Source organism: Acartia tonsa, chromosome 7, assembly GCF_053477335.1.
Source record: "Acartia tonsa isolate MP-2025a chromosome 7, ASM5347733v1, whole genome shotgun sequence".
NCBI lineage: Eukaryota > Metazoa > Arthropoda > Copepoda > Calanoida > Acartiidae > Acartia > Acartia tonsa.
The window spans coordinates 44,633,854-44,655,079 of record NC_137266.1 but is presented as its reverse complement, the minus strand read 5'-3'; the positions used below and the strand labels follow the sequence as shown (position 1 = coordinate 44,655,079).

Here is a 21,226-nt window from a genome sequence, read left to right as displayed (position 1 = left end):
CAATGGCTAGGTGTAGTTCGAAGTGTAATATCGTGTAGGTGAAATTTCAATGAAAGAAACATGTATATGTACAAGATATAAATATGTATGCGTATAAAAAGCTGTATGATATTGATCATTCAATATAGAGCTCAGACAGACACAAGTGCCGAGACATTAGACCATGTTAGAATTATAAATACCCCCCCCCCAAAAAAAAAAAAAATATATATTTAATTTTACCTCTAATCCTATGAGGGGAAGGTGTTATATACTACCCCTTCCCAACACCCATTTTTTAAAAAAAATTACCTTTTATTTAATTAAACAATTCAGGTATTATTGATATAAAAAAAACATGTTAACCCATAACATTTTTCAGAGACAGTTTGACCCCTGCCCCCACATCACCATTTTTGTTTTCCAGCCCCCTTCCATCCAAAATCATATGTCAGTGTAAATTAACCTTGATTGGTTGGTATAAGTTACTCTTTTTTAGCATGTGCCTAGGTCATCAATCGTAATTAAAGATTACAAATCAATTTCACGTCTAAGAATATCAACAAAAAGGTTGGGTCAGACCAAAGATATTCAAACAAAGTTATACTTTTTACTTAAGCGCACTGTTGGTGATATAGACTACTTGAAGTGCAAAAGTCACTTTGAAATACCTTTACAGTCAAATAAATATATATATAGTATGATAATGATAGAAAATTAAAAAAACAAACGTCGGTAAACAAGCAATTTTTATATTTTGGTAAATCAAAAAAGTTTGCATAGCAATCTATAATCAGAAATCGGGTAAAAAAGAGGCCGGTGTTTTAACCTTTCTCCCCTCTCCCATTAATCAAGGGTTAATTGACTGACATGTAATATAATATTATCTAGCTAATTTTATCTTTGTCTGTCCTGTTCTATTATTTGATTTTAGGTTGCCACTCCCTTTCAATAAAAACATATTTTATGAGTGGATACTTTCAAATCATTTAATTGAAATGTAAGTATATAATTTGGTGCATTCCCTCAATGTGACTCTTGAGCAATGAACCCCTTTCATTGTCAACCCTGTAATCTAACTTGAATAAGAAGAGGTTTATTTATTTTCCTATATGTCTAAACATTGCGGAGGGCTGTAACCCGGCGGGGCTAACCAATTAACAAACACATAATCTAAACTAAAGTAATTAACAAATAAATGAAGCCCCCCCCCCTTATTTTAAATTCCTTTCAAAATAAATGCTGAGGGGTCTTTCCGTGCTCGGAAGGCACTTTGAGGGAATTAACAATTTATATTCAAACACCCTTTTAAAAATTCAATTTCATCCAATAATACTTAACGATAATGTCTCTTTAAGAGTAATTTTTCCTAATATATCCCGCCCTAAGGAGAATTTTTAGATTTTTTTATTATTTCTCTTGTTAGGGTGATTGCCTTGCCGTTACACCTTCTTAACTATAACCAATATTAAGATTCCTTGATAATTGATAACAAGATTGTTCAAGTTGTTTGGCTTTAACAAAATTATATATTTTAAGTGAAATCAAAAAAGTAGTCATGGTTATACAGATTTGAAAAAACCTTAATAAACAGAACCAAAAAAAAATAGTGTCTTTTTAATCCTTATACTAAAGTAACAGGATGTTTGTCTGTTTGTCTGTTTGTGTATACCGAAGGATCTCGCTAACCGCTGAACCGATCGGGTTCTCTTAACAGGGTAGCTTCTCATAGGTCCCGGGAAGGTTTATAACTATTTTCTTGGGGTATGGGACACCCCCAACCCCCCTTAAAAATAAAAATCCAAAATTTTTTTGGTACTTCTTCTTTTAAAATCTAAAATAAAAAATTGGGTTATCAAATTCGACTCCCCCCTCCTCAAGTGCCCCTAGAGGTCTCTAGGGGCGTAGCCGCTAGTCATATTATAAAGTAGCTGTGCTGAGTACTAAGAAGGTTAAATGTACAGGAAGAATTAGCTCACTTAATATCTAATTCTCGTGTAGGCGGTAGCTTAAAAGTATTTAGTATTTATAAAACATTTTAGCAAAAATCCTTTAATTGCTAAATGGACCTCCCTAATACAAAGATACCTTTTTAAAATGGTTTACGTGGAATTATTGACAGGGGAAATTGTGTTGTCAATATAGGTTGCTAATATAGACCTCATATATTGGATAGTTCTTTCATACAGTGGGAGTGGGGAGGATTGTGTTTTCGTTATTTTAGCAAGCTATGAGTATCACTGTAATAGAGTACATAAAATGGTGCCACATCCATGTAAGTAAATATCGATTATTTTCAATAATTAAATTGTTGATTCTCGTCTCATATTTGGTTAGGTTAAGCAGGATTGAAGGTAGGAGATTTCCAGGAAACTAAAAGCCTATGTCGAATATTTTTAAAATTTCACAGCTGAACCAAGAATTTTCTAGATCATAATAAAAGTGATTTAGATGTTAAAAGATAAACTCAATGCTGCAACACAAGGACGATTTTTATATAGTAGCATAGCTTTTATGTAATGATTAGTAAAATATGAAAAAAGATTGAAAAAATAAAGAGAGAGAGAAAGTAAAAGTAAAAAAGATAGAAAAACTGGAGAAAAAAAAATATTTATAAATAGAGAGAGACATAGAGATGGAAAGAGAGAGAGAGAGAGAGAGAGAGAGAAAGGGAGAAAGAGAAAGAGAGAGAGAGAGAGAGAGAGAGAGAGAGAGAGAGAGAAAGAGAGAAAGAGAGAGACAAAATGATAGAAAAAAATGAAAAAGAACGAAAAACTAGATATTAAAAAAAAGATATAAATAAAGAGAGAGGGAGAGAGAGAGAAAGAAAAATGTGCTAGTCCTTCTGATGAAAATGATTATGTTAGTGTGAATTTAATAGAAAAACTTTGATATATATTAGACAGAAAAAGATTGCAACCACTTGTAAAGAAGCTTTGCTACTAAATAAGATGTATATCTAAGCACCAAAATTAAACTACGCAAAAAAGACTATAAAAACACCGCACGTGTCAATTATCAGCAATTCGCCATAATCCACTAAAGCTTTATTACTTGCATTTTTATTTTTTATATGGAATAGGTACTCAGCTACTTTTAGTTTTTATTAACCCTTAAAAGTCGGGCCCCTTGCCGCACCTAAATCAGTCGGGGGGGGGGGGGGGGGTTAAACGCCCCCCTCCCCTTTTATCTCAGCTCCTATTAGAGCTAGAGGGCTAAAAAAAATTGTGCATGTCCCCAGTTTGTTGATGAATTTCCGAATATAAATGAGTCAACGTAAATTTTCGCCTCTTTCACCCTTTTATTTAACAATCTTTGTTTTTAGGTATTTTTTTAATTAAAAATTTCAAAAGGCTGTCATTTTCTTATTTTTGAAGCTAGAAAAATTTTGTTTTCAGAAAATGTTTATCTTTATGTAAATTTTATGTTAAAAATCTCAAAACATAAATTTCGGTGGTCGAAGCTGTACTTGTCAGCTGTCAACCACCGCAGTCGGCAGTAGGCGTTCAACGCCCCCCCCCCCCCCCCACTGACCGCTAAGGGTTATAGGAAAGTATAACAAAAATTGCCTGCATTATTTGCATTTATTTTTCTTATTGTGGTTTTCTGCTATGTACTTGACCATCACATATCTCTTAAAGCATAAAGCTTATTCCAAAATAAAGATACACCTAGAGCTAGGGATAAAATCTCCATTCCATGGGAGTTTTAAAAAGGTCTCTGTCAGGTTTTGTTCTATTTTTTTCTTATTAATCAAATATGCATCTAGAGGCAAATGGGACAAATGATTCTAACTTATCGTTACTTAATTAGTAAGATACTAAAAAAGATTTTCCTTCTTTGTTTATAGGGGGTATAAATACACAGTAAACTGATAAAAAATACACATTTTATGATTTATTTACAATCTAACTGATCCGTACGCACGAGTACACTAAGATTTTGCAAACTGATAATGAAAATTCCTCCCTACAGCCATTCAGAGGTGGATTCTTAAAAAAAATTTGCCCCACTAATCGCTTAGTGGGGCAAATTTGTTTTCGTGAAAAATCCTCCAAAATCACATAAAAAATCTACAAAAATTAAATAAAATCTTATGTTCATAACCCTTCTATGAATCTGTATATTTTTTGTAGATTTTTAATGTGATTTTGGTGGATTTATCACGAAAACAATTTTGCCCCACTAAGCGATTAGTGGGGCAAACCTTTTTTAAGAATCCACCTCAGGTGTAGGAATAGAGATATAGCTTATCAACAACTACAATAACGTCCAATAAAAGTGGTCTGTTTTAAATCAACTATTGATAATTTTTAATCTTTTATGATATTACTAGCGGCTTCGCCCCTAGCATCTAGGGGCTTGGGCCCCAAGAGGTTTGATCAAACCAAATTTTCGTATTTTAGATTTAAGATAAGAATGTAAAAAAGAAATTTCTTTTAATTTTAGTTTTAAAAACCAAAATAGACCTATAGGATGCATAAAGAAGATCCATCTCGGTTCAGCAGTTTGTGAGATCCTAAACTACAGAAAGACAGTTGGATATTATATTACATTGATAAAAGAAATAGAATATAGCTTTTCATATGGTTCGTTATAGTAAAGTTTAATGTTTTAATGGTATGATCCAGCAGGTCCTGATCCTACAGGTCTCCAGAAAACTATAGTTAACTCCCCCCACCCCCCCCCCCCCACACACACACCGATCTATTAAGGCCTAATAGTCATAGCAATAAACAATAATTACATATTTTATTTCTTTAAAATATATCTACTGCTCAGCATAGTACTACCCTAGAGCATTTTAGTACATTCAAGATATAGAATGATTAAAATGTACAGAGATGTTTTTGTTTGTTTGTTGTAGCAAAGCTTCTCTGCAATTCATTGGTCAGTTTGCTGGTCTATCTTCTGTTATGTTTGTCTATCAGTTCAAGTTTTAATTTTTTTCAATATGTCTGTTTGTCTGTTAATTGGTATGTCAATCTTGATTAATTCCATCGCCTTTTATTGTGTCTGTATGTAAGTTAATCTTTTGATTGACAACGTTTGCCAACCCATAGTTTCATTTCTATTTGCTTATTGTTTGATAGTTTGAAAATACAATTATCTTATTGGTTGAGTGTCCAAACGTTTCAACCACTTATTGTTATTTACGGAAGGGTTGGGTGATGTTCATCAACTTATCGGTTATTGTCTTATCCCTTTAGATCCATGGAATTCAATATTCTAATTATCAATAATCAGTTGGTCTACCGTGGCTCAACAAATAGCGCATCCGCTCGTCGTCTGGAAGGTGAAATTTTTATATATTTTCAAAAAAATGAGAAATTTTTTTTTGTTTTTTCAATTTTGTATCCTTTTTTTAAGCTACCTGAAACTGTCATATAGATACAGATTTTGACTAATAACAATAAAATTTGCCTATTTTACAAATTTACACACTTTTGGGACACCCTGTGCATGTTTTTTAAAAATGGTTGTTTTTGCCCTTTTTTGGGGGGAAGGAGTCGTTTTAGGGCCAGAGACTATTTCTTCATTTTTGTACAACTTTTCAAGGCACATATTTGTTATTTATACATCAACCGCCTCCGGCGAACCGTTTTGCCGTTATTCACCACCAAAAGCGGAATTTTGACCTTTTTACCGTTCTGGAGGTTTTAACGGGCATTTTTGGTAAGAAGGCGTTGATTTATTTATTTTTATTTTATTTTATTTAGGCTATTTTATTTACTAAATTTCATGTGAAGTAAAATTTTTTGTATATCCAACCCATTTTTGTCAAAAGGAATTTTAAATGAACGTGATTTATGTTTCTTTTATTACTAATGTTATATCAATTATTAATATTATATTCACTTCAATCACTTGTTTTAACAATTGAAATCCATCTTGACGAAAAACGGTTAGATGCACAAAAAATTTTACTTCACATGAAATTTAGTAAATAGAATAACCTAAATAAAAGTATTTCAGAGTGATCTTGATAAATCAACGCCTTCTTACCAACAATGCCCGTTAAAACCTCCAGAACGGTAAAAAAGGTCAAAATTCCGCCTTTGGCGGTGAATAACGGCAAAACGGTTCAGCGGAGGCGGTTGATGTATAAATAACAAATTACGTGCCTTGAAAATTTATACAAAAATGAAGAAATAGTCTCTGGTCCTAAAACGACTCCTTCCCCCCAAAAAAGGGCAAAAACAACCATTTTTAAAAAACATGCACAGGGTGTCCCAAAAGTGTGTAAATTTGTAAAATAGGCAAATTTTATTGTTATTAGTCAAAATCTGTATCTATTAGGTAACTTAAAAAAAGAAAAAAAAATTGAAAAAACAAAAATAGTTATTTCTCGTATCGTATTATAAACGGATTTCCGCGGATATAGAATGTACAATTATAAGATTAAAACTAGTTTTTTTAGCCCCGTGGTGCCGGAGGCACCGGCTAAAAAAACTAGTTTTAATCTTATGATTGTACATTTCTATATTCGTAGAAAACTGGATATAATACGATGCTAGACATAGTTTTTTCGTATTCATGAGAACCGGTTCCTATCCACCGGATTCAAATGAATACGAGAAAAAAATTTCTCATTTTTTTGAAAATACAGGGTGTCCAAAAAATATAAAAATTGTAATCTGGTCAGAAAACACTATGGCCTAACATACTTAGATACTTTTTAGACTAATTTGAAAAAAAAATCAATTTGGACCAATTTTTAGCTCTACAGACGCAAAAATCACTTTTACAGGGTGTTTCAAAAATTTCTCAGGTGTCCAAATTTGGAGTTACCACGCCAAATTTACTTCATATGTGTTGTAAAATGGATGATATTCACTCTCAAGGCAAGAAATGGGCAAACTTTGTTTCCTCACAGTGTCAAAAGTTTAAAAAAACTGTTTTGACATTTTTCTTGGGACACCCTGTAATTCATGATTTTTGTGATTTTAAAGACAAATTCTATATTGTACCCATCTGGGGGATTAATTTGATATATAAAACATGTCTGTAAGTTGTAATTTAATGTAAAAATTTTAAACTTGAAAATCATGAAAAAATGCCTTTTTTTCATTGTGAAAACACCACAGTGAGAAAATGCGCGAAAAATCGGACTTTAAATGGATTAAAAAGGTTAAAAATCACCCAGCCCTTAGTTTTATGACCAAATGAAGGGGACTGGAAGTTTTTATCAAAATCTGAGACCTCATGCAGAAAAATGTTTTTTTTCGTAAATAATGTGCCACATGTGAAAGCTTTCGTGATATTTTTATTGTTATTCTTAATTTATGACCACTTAACACCTGCTCTTTAAATAACTTTGTCCGTATATTAATCCATGATTTTTATGCTTCGTTACTTAATGATGTTGTCATCTTTGTTTTAAAGAGAAAAGAAAAACACCAGTGCTATTTGGTGACAGGTATAGTCCATAAATAACTTTATTTGCAAGCTCTCTAATAATTATATACTTACATATAACATGCATATTAGTAACAAGAACGACAATATTCACATAAAACTTACTGAAAAAAGCAAATAGACAAAAATATAAACTATAACTTAGCAACTTGAAGGTTTTCACTGATTAACAGATATTTCTTTCAGAATCAGAAAAAAAATATCTAAAATTGCATTATAATGACGTTCTTATATAAACTTGTCCTAAAAATCTAAATTTGTAAAAATACATAAAAATGAATTTTTGGGTACAAACTCGTACTTTTGGATTAATGCTTTATTTAAACAAACTTTATATTTTGCCCTATAAACAAATGACAACTCAAGGTATTAAAACGACAGGGCTATTCTCCATAGGGACAAACATTAGAGTAAAACACTAGAGGGGGAAAGGTTAAATAACAGTATCTCTTCATCGCAACCGCCGTGTGCAACCTTTCCATTGAGTCATTGAAAATCAACCAATGGTGTCGGTTATATTAACACAGCCAAGCCACAGAAAAAAATTTAGAAACAGACGAAAGAGGTCTTTGAAAAAAAAGGGAGGTAGTTGTCTGTATAAACATCTATACTATAGATCTGCTGGACAAACGTAAAAATGCAGATGTACTTTAGAAAAGATTTGCTGTTAGAAATAATTCACATTAGAATTTTCGTATGGTCAAAAAAAACTCCATATAAATTACACTTATTGCCATAAAAACATTTAAATGTGAAAATGTTCTTTAGTGTAAGCAAAAGAACCCCTATTTTTTACTTATCATTTATAACCTTTGGAATACAAGAATCTTAAGACATAAGACAATGGATGATATATTGATTTAAATGCCCTTGCTCAATGATCATAAACAAAATTATCCCGTTTAAAAATTAAAATTATTTTTGAAAAGTTTGAACACTGCTAGTTTGAAACCAACCAATCAAAATTTAATAAAAGTACCCAAAGATAACGTGGTTAAAAAAACTTTGGGTCCAAGTGCAATATACAGTCCAATGTCATTTCCCGCCTTAATGAAATGAAAGTATGTCCATATATGCAGTGGTTTATAGAGAAACTGGCTATCCTCTCCATATCAGTACAGTATGAATCTTATGTGATTTGATATGAATGATTGTTTCTGGTTGACCCTCTATGATAGTACTTTCGCGCGCTATTCGATACACTAACTGCTAAAGTTTTGCATGCACACCTCAAATGTGCACTGAAATAGAGCGCGAAGGAAAAAATTGCTATATGCGTGTGGTCTATTTTTTCGCTCAGCTCACAGGGATGGTCCAATAGCACGAAAAAGATTTATAAAAACACATCAAGTCAACCAGCAGGAAAAAGTAGAAGAGGTTGAATACTAACCCTCATTTCATTGTAAAATATTAAATTCGAACCCGGTATTAGTGTCGGACTGATTATGACGTAACAAAAAAATTAGCCAATGGGAGGCTACTATGAATTTTACCATTGGTCAATAATATCCTCTCATTGGCTAATTTTTTTTGTTACGTCATAATCAGTCCGACACTAATACCGGGTTCATTAAATTCCCATGCCGAAAATTTTATTAAAAATTACGAAAAGCTTTTTATCTTTTGTAAATAAGTTAAGTAAAGCAATACTTTTGTTCCTTTGTATAAAAATACCCCTGTTTGATAAATTTATTTACAAATCCATAATTTTTTTAGTAATCTCCTACTTATCCTTATATCCCTGTCAGGTTTGAAGGGTAGACTCTGTTACTTTCAAATGTTTTTTTTCTTCGGGTAATTTATTCAAGACACTCTGTCTATGAAGGGTAACATTACATTATAAGTAACACTAGGGGCTACGCCATTAGAACCCTCTAGGGGCACTGGTAGGAGGGTGAAAAGTCGACCTCATCCCATTTTAAATTTGAGTTTCAAAAGAGTTAAAAATATTTTTTTGGGGAAAGGGGGGTGAAGAAACCCTCTTCAAAAATAGTTTAAAACCTTCCCAGGACCTATAAGAAGCTTCACTGTAAAGGAGAACAATTTCGGTTCAGCGGTTAGCAAGATCCTTCGGGACAGACAAAAAACGCTTACTACTTTATATAATAGGATACATACTCTTGGTGGTTTCTCTCAAAGTGCCGAGTACATATTTTTATTTAAAAAAATTGTTTAAAAATAGGGGTAGTTACTATCTGGTGTTGCATTAGGCTAGGTTAAGTTATACTCTATTGGATACAGGGTACCTGCGACTTGGGCGTAAAACTTAGTGCCTCCAATTGAAGGTTCTAAGGGGGTAAATGCAAATCTCGGCTAAAAACTGCGCCATAACTTAAGACGTTAAAAGGGTTTTCTGCTTGCTACGCTCTTTATGCTCTGTTATGCTCTAGGCTAGGGGTCACCAATCATTTTTATTTAAAGACAATAGCATATTTTTAGACTGTCCTTTGAACCTGTTTAACAGAGTAATTTTGAGCCGAGCCTTTTTGTCATATTTAATTTTATTGGTGAGTTGGGTAAAAAGTGTGAGTTAATAACATTGTTCAGGTTATAAACATTATACTTCATAGTAGGATGGGTTCATTGCAGCTAAATTTAATTAGTCAAATTGTCTTTTTCATGCCTGAAGGGAGGGGATATTGAGCTATTAATTATTAGGAAGGGAGGGGACATTGGACTGTTTATTACACTAGTCCCAAAAGCTCAACATCTTTGGGGACTTCCATTGAATTTTGATTTGTTGGTTCATTCAGTTAAATATCCAACCATTCAAACCATTAATTTAAATTTACAGAAGGAAAAAAATGTGTACTATCACGCCATTGGGGATGTACTTAAATTTATCGGCAATTCCTTTATCCCTTAAAATCCATGTTTATTTATACTGGTCCCCAAAGTGTTATAAACAATTCTTATTCGCTGGCTTGAACTATTTGACGACATTGATTAATTCTTGGCTGTACAAACCTTCAGTGTACACAATTTTCCACAAATAATCTTAATCTATAAAATAAAGGATAATATTGGAATTTTCTAACTATATTTTAATTAGATCAAAGAGAGACCTTTTATATTTTATAATAAAATTTTTTATAAAACTTCTTGTGCCCTTTATACAACTATCTTTTTTATTGAAGATCTAGCTGAATCTAGAGTCATTCACCTATATAATCATTGATGTTATAAGACAAACAAGTATTATTTAACAGTAATGACTAATCTTTTTTTATAAAAAGAAAACTAAATTCCTTTTTTTATTATAGGATTCCTTTAAATAATGAACTAAACACTGAAGAAACAATCAAAATTGAAATATTAGTGAAATTACAATGCTTTAGCAAGAAAGTAAATTGCTTAAATATATCTAAATATATAAGTTTATTTTCTCATTTCAACTGTGTTTGCTGGTTTTAGCTGCGCTAATAATGGACATAATTGTTCTGTATTTGTGGAAAGTATCATGTGTGACGTCATAAGAATACGTCTAAAAGAAAGGATGAGACAAGTGAGAAAGGAACCCATAAAAAAGACGATAATAGACCTATTTTTATAACGTCACACATGACACTTTCTGAATATCCTCTGTATTTCAGCAACAGTCGCTGTTTAGTGCTTTGCTGTCTTATTTCAAGACGTAGCATTGAAGAGCTACCACTGTTATTATTTTCTAATCTAAATATTTCAAACTTGCATTGTTATGGACATAAACAATTTACAATTATGTTCAACAAAAATTAGGTTTAGTTGCTTTTAAAAGAATCTTGAAATTTGCTGAAATTCCATGGTTTATTTAGTCTGAGAGTTCCCCAAATTTAATTCCTATACTTATTTTTAGATCATTTCTATGGGTCATATTGTCATTTTTACAAATTCAATCAACAAAGCTGTTTATATCTTACTAACACTTTTAAAGCGCAAGATCTTAATTTGTTGCACATGAAAGTAATCTTTTTATGTAACACATTTAAAGCTCTATTTTACTTAAGTTCTTTCGTTCTTAGGGATTTGTTAACATTGCTACTTTTCTATAACTAGCCCATCAGAAGTTTAATTGACATTAAGAACTCTAGCTATAATATGAGTATAGATCTCCTTCCCCCCAAGGTATAAGGTATAACCAACAAGTGAAATAAATTAAAAATAATATTTGGGAGACAAATGGAGAGGTCGTTAATTTTACGATGAGTTGCCCCCCAACAACAGCTAAAATACACGTTTAGGTTCCGTTTTTTTTCCCTTAATTAATTTCGTTATTGGTATAGGCTGCCATCTTCATGCATAGCTTTGCTTTTAAGAATACTGCTGCTGGTAATAATCACAGAGTTCCTTCCATTTTAATTTTATACATCATTAAAGGAATCTCAATAACTTTAAATCATTAAAATCAACCATTAAGTTTTTAAAGAAAACTAATGAGAAAACATAAAAACTTTAGAGACCAGAAAAATTTACAATGCAATGTTCCCTCCCTCCCGAAATTGTATAGTGCTGCCTGAGAAACATTGATAAATATGTATAAAAACAGTTTTTCATCACGATCAGATGAGGGAGCAAAATAATTATAGTTTTTGACCCTTTACAAGTTGCGAAGCAAATCTATAAATCATATTTTATTGGTACGTCTTTGTCTGTTCATTGTGTGAATAGGTGATGCTTTTAGGCTATTAGAATTAATCAACAGGGTTTATTTTAGGCTATTTTGCTACCCCCATTTGTCATAAAAAAATCTAAGATTGTTGAAATGCAATAAATATAAGAAATAAATCACGAAACCTTTATTCTTGAACAATTTTGATGACTTTTTAAGATTAATGACCTACAGAGAACGACGAATCAAGTTTATGATTTGTATACATTTCCTCCAAGCGATATGGACGGACCAAAGGACAGACTGACGAATGGATAGCCGGACAGAAGAAGTTAATTTTAGAATAGCTTTGCTAATAAAAATCTTTGTTTGTGACAAACACATACAGCAGTAAAATTATTAAAAAGTAGCTGCGCTGCAAATCACCATCCTTTATAACATAATGGAAATATTTATTCTTGCTCACATGCATTTTTAGATTGTTGAATCAGGTTCAACTGTATATTATCTCATTTTAGAATGATCAAATTGTGCTGTAGGCATAAATAGGATAGGACAATTCCATTGGAATTTAACAAACTTAGAATTTTAACAAATAACTGCAGGCGTAGAGGGATCGACAAATCGACTCAAAAATCAGCATGTATCGTCATAAAAAAGCTGGAGATAAGAGGAGAGGTGGGAATAAAACCCCTAAAGAGATGGATAATCCCTAATTTTTATGACGTCACATGGCTGATTTTTTAGTCATTTTGTCCTTTTAATGAAAAACTGATGTATCTCTTGGGTGGTTGTTGACATACCAATCCTTTTCCCTGCACTCTCGTTAGTGCAAGAGTTTTAAATTTATTATCATTTTCTGTCCCTAATGAAATAAGAAATAAAAAAGAATAAATTTGTGTACCTGGCCAAAGTGTCTGAAAAATCAGCCATTTGACGTCATAAAAATGAGGGACTTGAGAGGAGAAGTGGGAAAGAAAACCCATAAAAAAGAGATGGATAAACCCTCATTTTTATGACGTCACAAGGCTGATTTTTGAGACACTTTGTCCAGCTACACAAATTTATTCTTTTTTATTTCTCAGAGGGACTTACAAAAAGAACATAAAAATCATACATCAGTAAAAAATATTAGTATTTAGACAATTCGCATTTAGCAGAGAGGGAGGAGCCATTGGAATATGAATTATACTGGTACCCAACAGTGTTCAAAGTTTTTTTTTATGTTTTTATTTAAAGGCATATACATACGTCCTATAATAAGATGAGTATGTTTTTAAAAAATTCTATCCTATATCCTGTAATATAAAGTCGTAGAATTTGTTTCGTCTGAAGCTTTAGATATTAGGAATGGTTGGTCTAATCGGAGGATGCTTTTCGGGGAAGCTTGTTGTGGTTTTAGGCTATTATGACTAACTATTTATCTCCCCTACTATGAGGTAAAACTAATATTGCTTCTCAGTTTATCAGGGACGTTTAAACGCATAGCCTTTTTCACAACTCCTTAAAATTTCTTCACTGAAAAATGATTAAAAATTTACTAGTAGATATAATTTATTTGTTTATAATATATGATAGAATAATTGATTATAAATCTATCAATTAAACTTGTGTAAATCATTAGAAAAAGAAAAAAAGAATTTAATAGTTTGCAAATAAAAAGCTTAAAAATAATGATATTTAGATCTTTGCTAATGTGCATATCTATTCATATTTTAATTAGATGTGCTCTCTTGAGTATACCTATCTGATATCTTGTTATTGTATTGATCTTATTTAATAAGATTTGGTGATTTTTTCGTTATTAGGTTGAGTGATTTTTAAAAGTATTTACTTGAATTCAAATCACATTTAGACTTCAATAGAAAGGAAACTCTGCAACAGTAGGACAAACAAACATTAACACTTCTAAAGTATAATCCTATTCAATGTCCCTCCCCCCCCCCCTCTTCTGCTAAAAAACTATTTTATGGCCATTCCAAGCAAAGCAGGACACTCAAGGCATTTAGGAATGGTGGATCTAAATAAAAAAAAATCCTCAGGATAAAGTTTAATTCTATACAACAATTGTATTCTTTAACTTGCAATTATAACTGTTTGCTTTAAGCAAATTGTAAATAAAAGGACATCCATTATCAAACTGTAATATTTATTTTGCCCTTATTACACATTTAAAATAAAGAATATTAATTTTAATAATAAGCTTATAAATATCATTAAGATCAATCATTTAGTATTTTTGATCCATTTCTTTGCAAAGACTACCAGTGAGATCCACAGATCTGCCAAGCCAAATACAGATTGTCCAAACCATAGACCTAAATATATAACATTTGGAAAACGTAAATATGAAAGACTTGGAGAATTTAAAAATTAAAACAAAAATAATTTATCTTTTTACCCAGAGAACTTCCAAGATCAATGAGAAAATTTGAAAAACCATAGGCCAATACTTTTCTAGAGATATGTCTGTTGATTTATATTCCTAACTTTTAGGGTTGTCTTTGAAAGAAAAGCCTAAAAATTAATGCTATTTTTCTGTAGTTTTGTTTTGTCCACATTAAATTGACCATTTTTTAAAAATCTAAATCCGTTGATAGTAAAGCTTCTTTATAAATCCTAGAGTCCATCTGTCTGTTTAATAGCACCATTTTGTTAAATTGTTGTTGACCTTTCCGGGACATATAAGAAGTTTCACTATCAAGGAGAACCATATCAGTTCAGCGGATAGCGAAATGCAGACACAAAGACAGACAGCAAGACACACACCCTATTTTTTTTATATAAAAGAGTTGCATTTAAGAAAGACCAGTCCAATTGAAAAAACGTTGATGTGATTCTTTAACTTAAAAAAATAGCACCATCACATTTTAAATTAAATGCCTAAAAAACGTTTGTCGGGGGGATTTTTTTTTAAAGCACCACAGGACCAGTAGGTATATTCCCTAAATAGTAGAATCCGATCGGTTCAGTGGTTACCGAGATCTTATGGGACGGACAGACGGACGGACAGACATCATTCTACTTTGTTATAGAGTAGTTGCGTTGCTAACAAAGAATAAAAAGTTAAGTAATGATTACTTGTAGTTGAAAAACTTGGTTTAGCCCGGCACCTCCCAAATAATCAATTAAGTAAATTATAGGAAAACTAATTTTTAAACAACTTTTAGTTATTTACTTATTACACTAAACTTTTTGTTATTTAAATATGTTTGTTCCTTTTTAAAATGGTTATTTATTTTGGTAAAATTTTTCCCTCTATGGTTTATTTTGTTACTTTTTCTGATGGTAATTCAAAACTATATTTAAGACCTGAAAATACCATCATACCTAGTTATTATATTTTTTTTAGTAGCGAAGCTACTCTATAATTTGAAATGTCCGTCTGTCCGTCTGTCCGTATAACCGTCTGTCCGTCTGTCCGTCTTAGTTTGGGGGAAACGTGATTTTCTCGGCTCCTATAAAAGATAAAAAGCTGAAATTTTTTGACAACATTCCCAGTATTAAGGAGCAGAATTAACTATGAAACATCAATTGCAGTAGGACCGCTTTTTAGCCGGTTTTAGGCTATTTTTGTATTTTTCACATTTTTCTCCATATCTTTAGTGTTTATGGTCCGATTTCCAAAATTTTTTCAGTTATAGTATCAAAATTAAATTTCCTGTCGTTTCAAAAAACAACTATGACGGTCAGACTGCCTTTAAGCAGGTTTTAGGCTATTTTTGTATTTTTCACATTTTTCTCCTTACCTTTGGTGTTTATGGCCCGATTTCTAAAGTTTTTCATTTATATAAATCAAAATTAAATTTTCTATCGTTTCAAGAAAACATCAATGGCGGTCAGACTGCCTTTTTGGAGGTTTTTGGCTATCTTTATATTTTTTATATTTTTCCTCATATCTTTGGTGTTTATGGTCCGTTTGTAAAAATTTTTGTAGTTAAAAATATCAAAATTCAATTTCCCGTTGCTTTGAGCATCCAGTATGTAGTTTACTTTGACCGTCAGTCTGTTAGTCATAGTACTGAAATATAAATATTAAGAAATTAAAAACAAATGTTGAAAAGGTTTCGTGATTTTTTTCCTAATACATGCTTTTGACAAATAATATCTAAATTCTTATTTAATTGTTTGTGCTTCGCTACTTATGGATGTTGTCATCCTTGTTTAATTCCAAATATCTAAAACATTTTTGGCAAGACTTTTCTTTTTCAGTTGCTATCTAAAATAAGTATATATTTTTTGTGAATAATTCACCTGGTCATATATGTAAGGTGCATTTATTATATAACTTAATTGGTCTGTATGATTGTCAGTTAATAAAATAGGAGATTTTGAGATTTTTTTATCTATCATACTTTTGCAATCTTTGTCAAATCCTAAGCAGTGTCCATAAATAAACAAATTCCTGGTGTACATAACCTCCTTTTGAAAATCAAACTTCACAATATATATAACTCAAATTTAGTATACAAATTAAAATATTTTCTAATTTTTATATCTATTAATAATAATATTTAGACACAAATTAAGATTCATTAATAAATTGTTTTTGAGTTAATGTTTCCTGAATGTAGCCCTCATAGCAAAAGGTTCACGTCCTCTGAACTAATAATAGTTATTTCTCGCTTTGTATTATAAACAGATTTCCGCTGATATAAAATATACAGTAAGATTAAAACCAGTTTTTTTTAGCCCCGATATGCCTAAGGCACGGGCTAAAAATCTGGTTTTAATTTTATGATTGTACATTTTATTCATAAAAAACTGGATATAATACGATGCTAGACAATTTTTTTTCTCGTTTGGATGAGAACTGGTTCTGATCCACTGGAATTTATCAAAAAATATATCATCTTCATTAAATCAGGAACTGCTCAATGATATCCAGACTTTTAAAGGTGAAAAAATCCAACCATATCAGATATATTTTGTATATACTTTTATCCTATAAAATATTTACCTTTACAAAAGACTTTGTGACTGTACAGGCTCGGGTACATCCTTCTAATGCGGGGTACCTTTACAAATTAAGTTCATGTAAATATTCTATTTGGTGATTGTGGCTATTTTATTAGCCACTATCTAATTATAGTAAATGAATAGTATGATATCTTCAAGGAAAACATAAAACCTATCCATAGACGTGATTGGGTATATGTATTCAGACAATGCATCATCATATGCCTTCATTTCATCTGTTCCAGATTTCTAGACATGATTTAAAATTATTTTTTTACTCTTACTTTAGATCAAATCAAAGTAAATTAAAATAATAATTTTAAAAGCAAAAAATGAAATACATTTTAATTTTATCCTACCTTTTGCATATCTTTAATATACTGAGAACCAGAGCAAACACTTGTAGGTGATAACCAGGGTGGTAGACAACCAAGCAGGGGTCTTAGAATTTAGAAGTTGAAAAATTTAAAAAAAGTTTAGAAAGTTTCAAAAACTACATATTACATAAATTTTTATGAAACTTATGAAGAAAATAAGATTTACCTAAACTTGTTGTCAACATTTTCATCCACACACTACAGTTTGTATTTTTGTTACTATTGATGTAATTAAGTAAGAAAACATAATTATTTTATAAAATGACAAAGTTAAAGTGTAACTGTAAGTATGCCTGTCTGTTTTCCAAATATTGAAAGAATAGTTATTTCTCGCATCGTATTATAAACAGCTTTCGGCAGATATAGAATGATTGTACATTTTTTGGTACTAGGACAAACGTCAGAGCGACAAACGTCAGAGAGACAAACGTCAGAGAGACAAACGTCAGACTGGACAAACATCAGACTATACAAACATCAGAGTGGTACAAAGGTCAGACAAATTAAGCTTTTTGTAAAAGTCTGACGTTTTATAAAAATTTGTAAAAATTATGTTTTGTATTCATTGTTTTTGAGGATTAATCAATTGTAAAAAGATTAAAAATGGTTTTACTTATCACAGACTTGCTACATATGTTTGTTTGACATCCATTTGAACAATATGCTACTCTATAATTCACTTTGTATGTCCGTCCGTCAGTAAGTCCGTCCGTCAGACAGTAAGTCCATAATGTATGGGGGATTTACTCAGCTCCTATAAAAGATTTTTTGACAACATTCCTATCATTAAGGATCACAATTAATCATAAAACACTCAAGATGGTAGGGCCGCTTTTTAGCAGGTTTTTGGCTTTTTTTATATTTTCCACATTTTCCCCCATATCTTTGGTGTTTATGGTCCGATTTTCTAATTTTTTTCAGTAAAGATATCAAAATTAAATTTTCCGTCGTTTGAAGAAAACAGCAATGACAGTCAGACTGCCATTTTGCAGGTTTTAGGCTATTTTTATATTTTCCACATTTTTCCCCATATCTTTGTTGTTTTTGGTCCGATTTTCAAAATTTTTCAGTTAAAGATATCAAAATAATAATATTTTTTCCATTGTTATGCGCATCTAGTATGTAATTTACTTTCACCGTCTTTATCATACAAAATAAAACAAGGTTTTGTGTTTATTTTTTCCAATAAATCTATTCTTGATTTTATAAATACACTTTAAATCTACTTGTTTTTTTTTGCTTGGCTACTTATGGATGTTGTCATCCTTATTTTTTTCTATTGATAGAGCTTATTTATAAAAACAGAGTTAAAATCTATTTACATTGTTTTACATATCACTATTGAAAATAAAATTGAATTTGACACACCCTAACACATACTTTAATTTTATAAATTATACAATACATATACTTTTACTTATCCCAAAAAACATAATATAAGGTATAGTTGTTTACTATAGTGTTATTTTTAATGTGCAAGAGCAAGGTTTAAAGCAGTACTAAATCTAGGGTAAAAAAAACAAAAATATCTTATACTTGACTTAATTCATTCACCAAAACAATGAATACAAACATAGTTTTTAAGGTTTATAAAAACGTCAGACTTTTACAAAAAGCTAAATTTGTCTGACCTTTGTACCACTCTGATGTTTGTGTAGTCTGACGTTTGTCCAGTCTGATGTTTGTCTCTCTGACGTTTGTCGCTCTGACGTTTGTCTCTCTGACGTTTGTCGCTCTGACGTTTGTTCTAGTACCCATTTTTTTATTCATAGAAAGCTGGATATAATACAATGCTAGACATAATTTTTTCGTATGGATGAGAACTGGTTCCTATTCACCGGATTCGAATGAATACGAGAAAAATATTTATTGCGATATATAATATATAGTACTAGCAGCTGCGCCACAAGCATCTAGGGGCTCTATATCTAAGGAATATGGAAGGGCAGAAAAATAGCCTAAAACCATACCTACCTGGACTATAAAAAAATAGCCTAAAACCATCCAAGACTATAAGTAGCGTCACTGTAAAGGAGGACCTTATTGGTTCAGCAGTTAGAGAGATCCTTCACAACAGACAAAAAAGCTTACTACTTTATATATTAAGAGGATAGCCTAAAATATCCCTGTAGAAAATCATTGTTTAGATAGGACACACATTTTTCAGGTTTTCTAAAATGAAATAGGAATTAAAGAATTGAACCATTAAATGTAAATAATCAAGTATTGATTATAATGAAGAGGTTTGGTAACTCTTTAGGTAAGGATAAAAAATCAGTCAATCCTTTTAACAGGAGGAGAAAAGCTAAAATTATTAGCAATATTCTTCTTCAGACTTGCATTATTTTATAACCAATTTAATAAGCAAAAATGTTATGTTGAAAATATTAATGTTAATGTCTTATAGATTAATTAAAGATAATGCAGAATTTTTATATTAATTTTACCTTGGGTCAAAATAAGAATCCAATCTTACATTTACTTCATACCTAAAGTACAGATTTCTTATTTTTTAGTTGATATTTATGTTAGATAATGAAAAGTTTACTTCTAGAATTAACATGGAATTGTTGAAAAATATGAAAGTTGATGGACTTTATTAAGGTTTATTTTGACGATACTAACTAGGTTCTATAATTTAATGTAACAAAGATACCTTTGTTTAATCTATTTTGGGCAAAGTAGACATATTCATAGTGATCTATTTATGGTTACCCAGACAGAACTGATTAGGATTTAGGTTGTTTAATGTTATAACAATTTTAATTGTATTTGTATCTTACATTTGTTTGATTTATGACTCTGTTTAAATTTAATAAAAGAAAAGAATAAAAATGCTGCTGAGATGAATATGAATAAACTTACCTTGCTCTGCCCTCACCTTCCTTGATCTCAATCAAATCATCTCTGTGAGTTTCAGAAGCTGGTATACTAATTTTAATATATATACAATATTTGTTTGCATTGCAGATTACAATGCAGCTTATGCTATTAAGAATTAAAAGTAGAAAGACTAATTCTAATGTTCTATATTTTAAGAAAGAATGTAAAAAAACATGTAATATTTGCATACTAGTTTATTGGCTGATTAATTCTATGTTAAAATTTTACACATTTACTTCAGCTAGACTCTTACTTTTATACATTAAATTAAATATATTTGTATGTATTGAAACCTGAAGGTTCTAAGTGTCTGATCAGTTACAGAGACTTTCAAATTGTTCACAGTAATATTTCTGGCAGCAAAGCTGTTACTAAAGCTCACAGCTGTTCAACAAGTTCAATTGATTTTCTCAGTTAAATCAATTATCTCTTAATTCAGTATGAAAAAGAGAATTATTGACATTTGCAAAACTAAGTTAAGCAAAAGCATGTAACAATTTTATAACTCTTAAGTTCACAGAAAAGCAGTTTTAAGAAGATGTAAATAATTCTAATTGGCCATTAAAAGTCTTTAGCTTTTTTTATAAATAATCATAGAACTGTCCTATTTTGAGTGCATCAGTGATAGTATAGTTTCTTATCTCCCAGCAATAACCATATGAAGCATAGTATTTTCTCTCAAAGTCTTTGTTTTCTAAAATTCCATCATGAATTAGTATTTTTTTCTTTTAGTGTTACATTGACCTCAAAAGTAATTGCAAATAAAAATCATTGTATTTGTAAAACATGTTTTTTAAAATTTAGTTTAAAATCATAATTTTCAATTTTGATTGATATGTTTAAATTTATTTCTCAAGATAACCTTACCAAATTTAGTTCTTCCAATTCTCATTTCAATAGTAACATCAGTTTCCATATTGTAAATAAGAAGGCTCTAATAATATTATTTAGTAAACACAGGGATAAGGGATGGGAAACGTAGGAAAATATTATTCCAGGCCTATTTCAAGCCTAGGCCTAT

At 30.9% G+C, this 21,226-nt stretch overlaps 1 long non-coding RNA gene across 1 annotated transcript; it reads right to left on the bottom strand.

The window, feature by feature from the left end:
* Positions 1–19,769: 19,769 nt before the first annotated feature.
* Positions 19,770–20,602, bottom strand: LOC145324393 (uncharacterized). The gene is made up of 3 exons (XR_013881274.1): positions 20,499–20,602; positions 20,188–20,253; positions 19,770–19,811 (listed from the first exon to the last, which is right to left on the bottom strand). It is a non-coding gene; the product is annotated as an uncharacterized LOC145324393 (long non-coding RNA).
* Between the last annotated feature and the right edge of the window lie 624 nt (positions 20,603–21,226).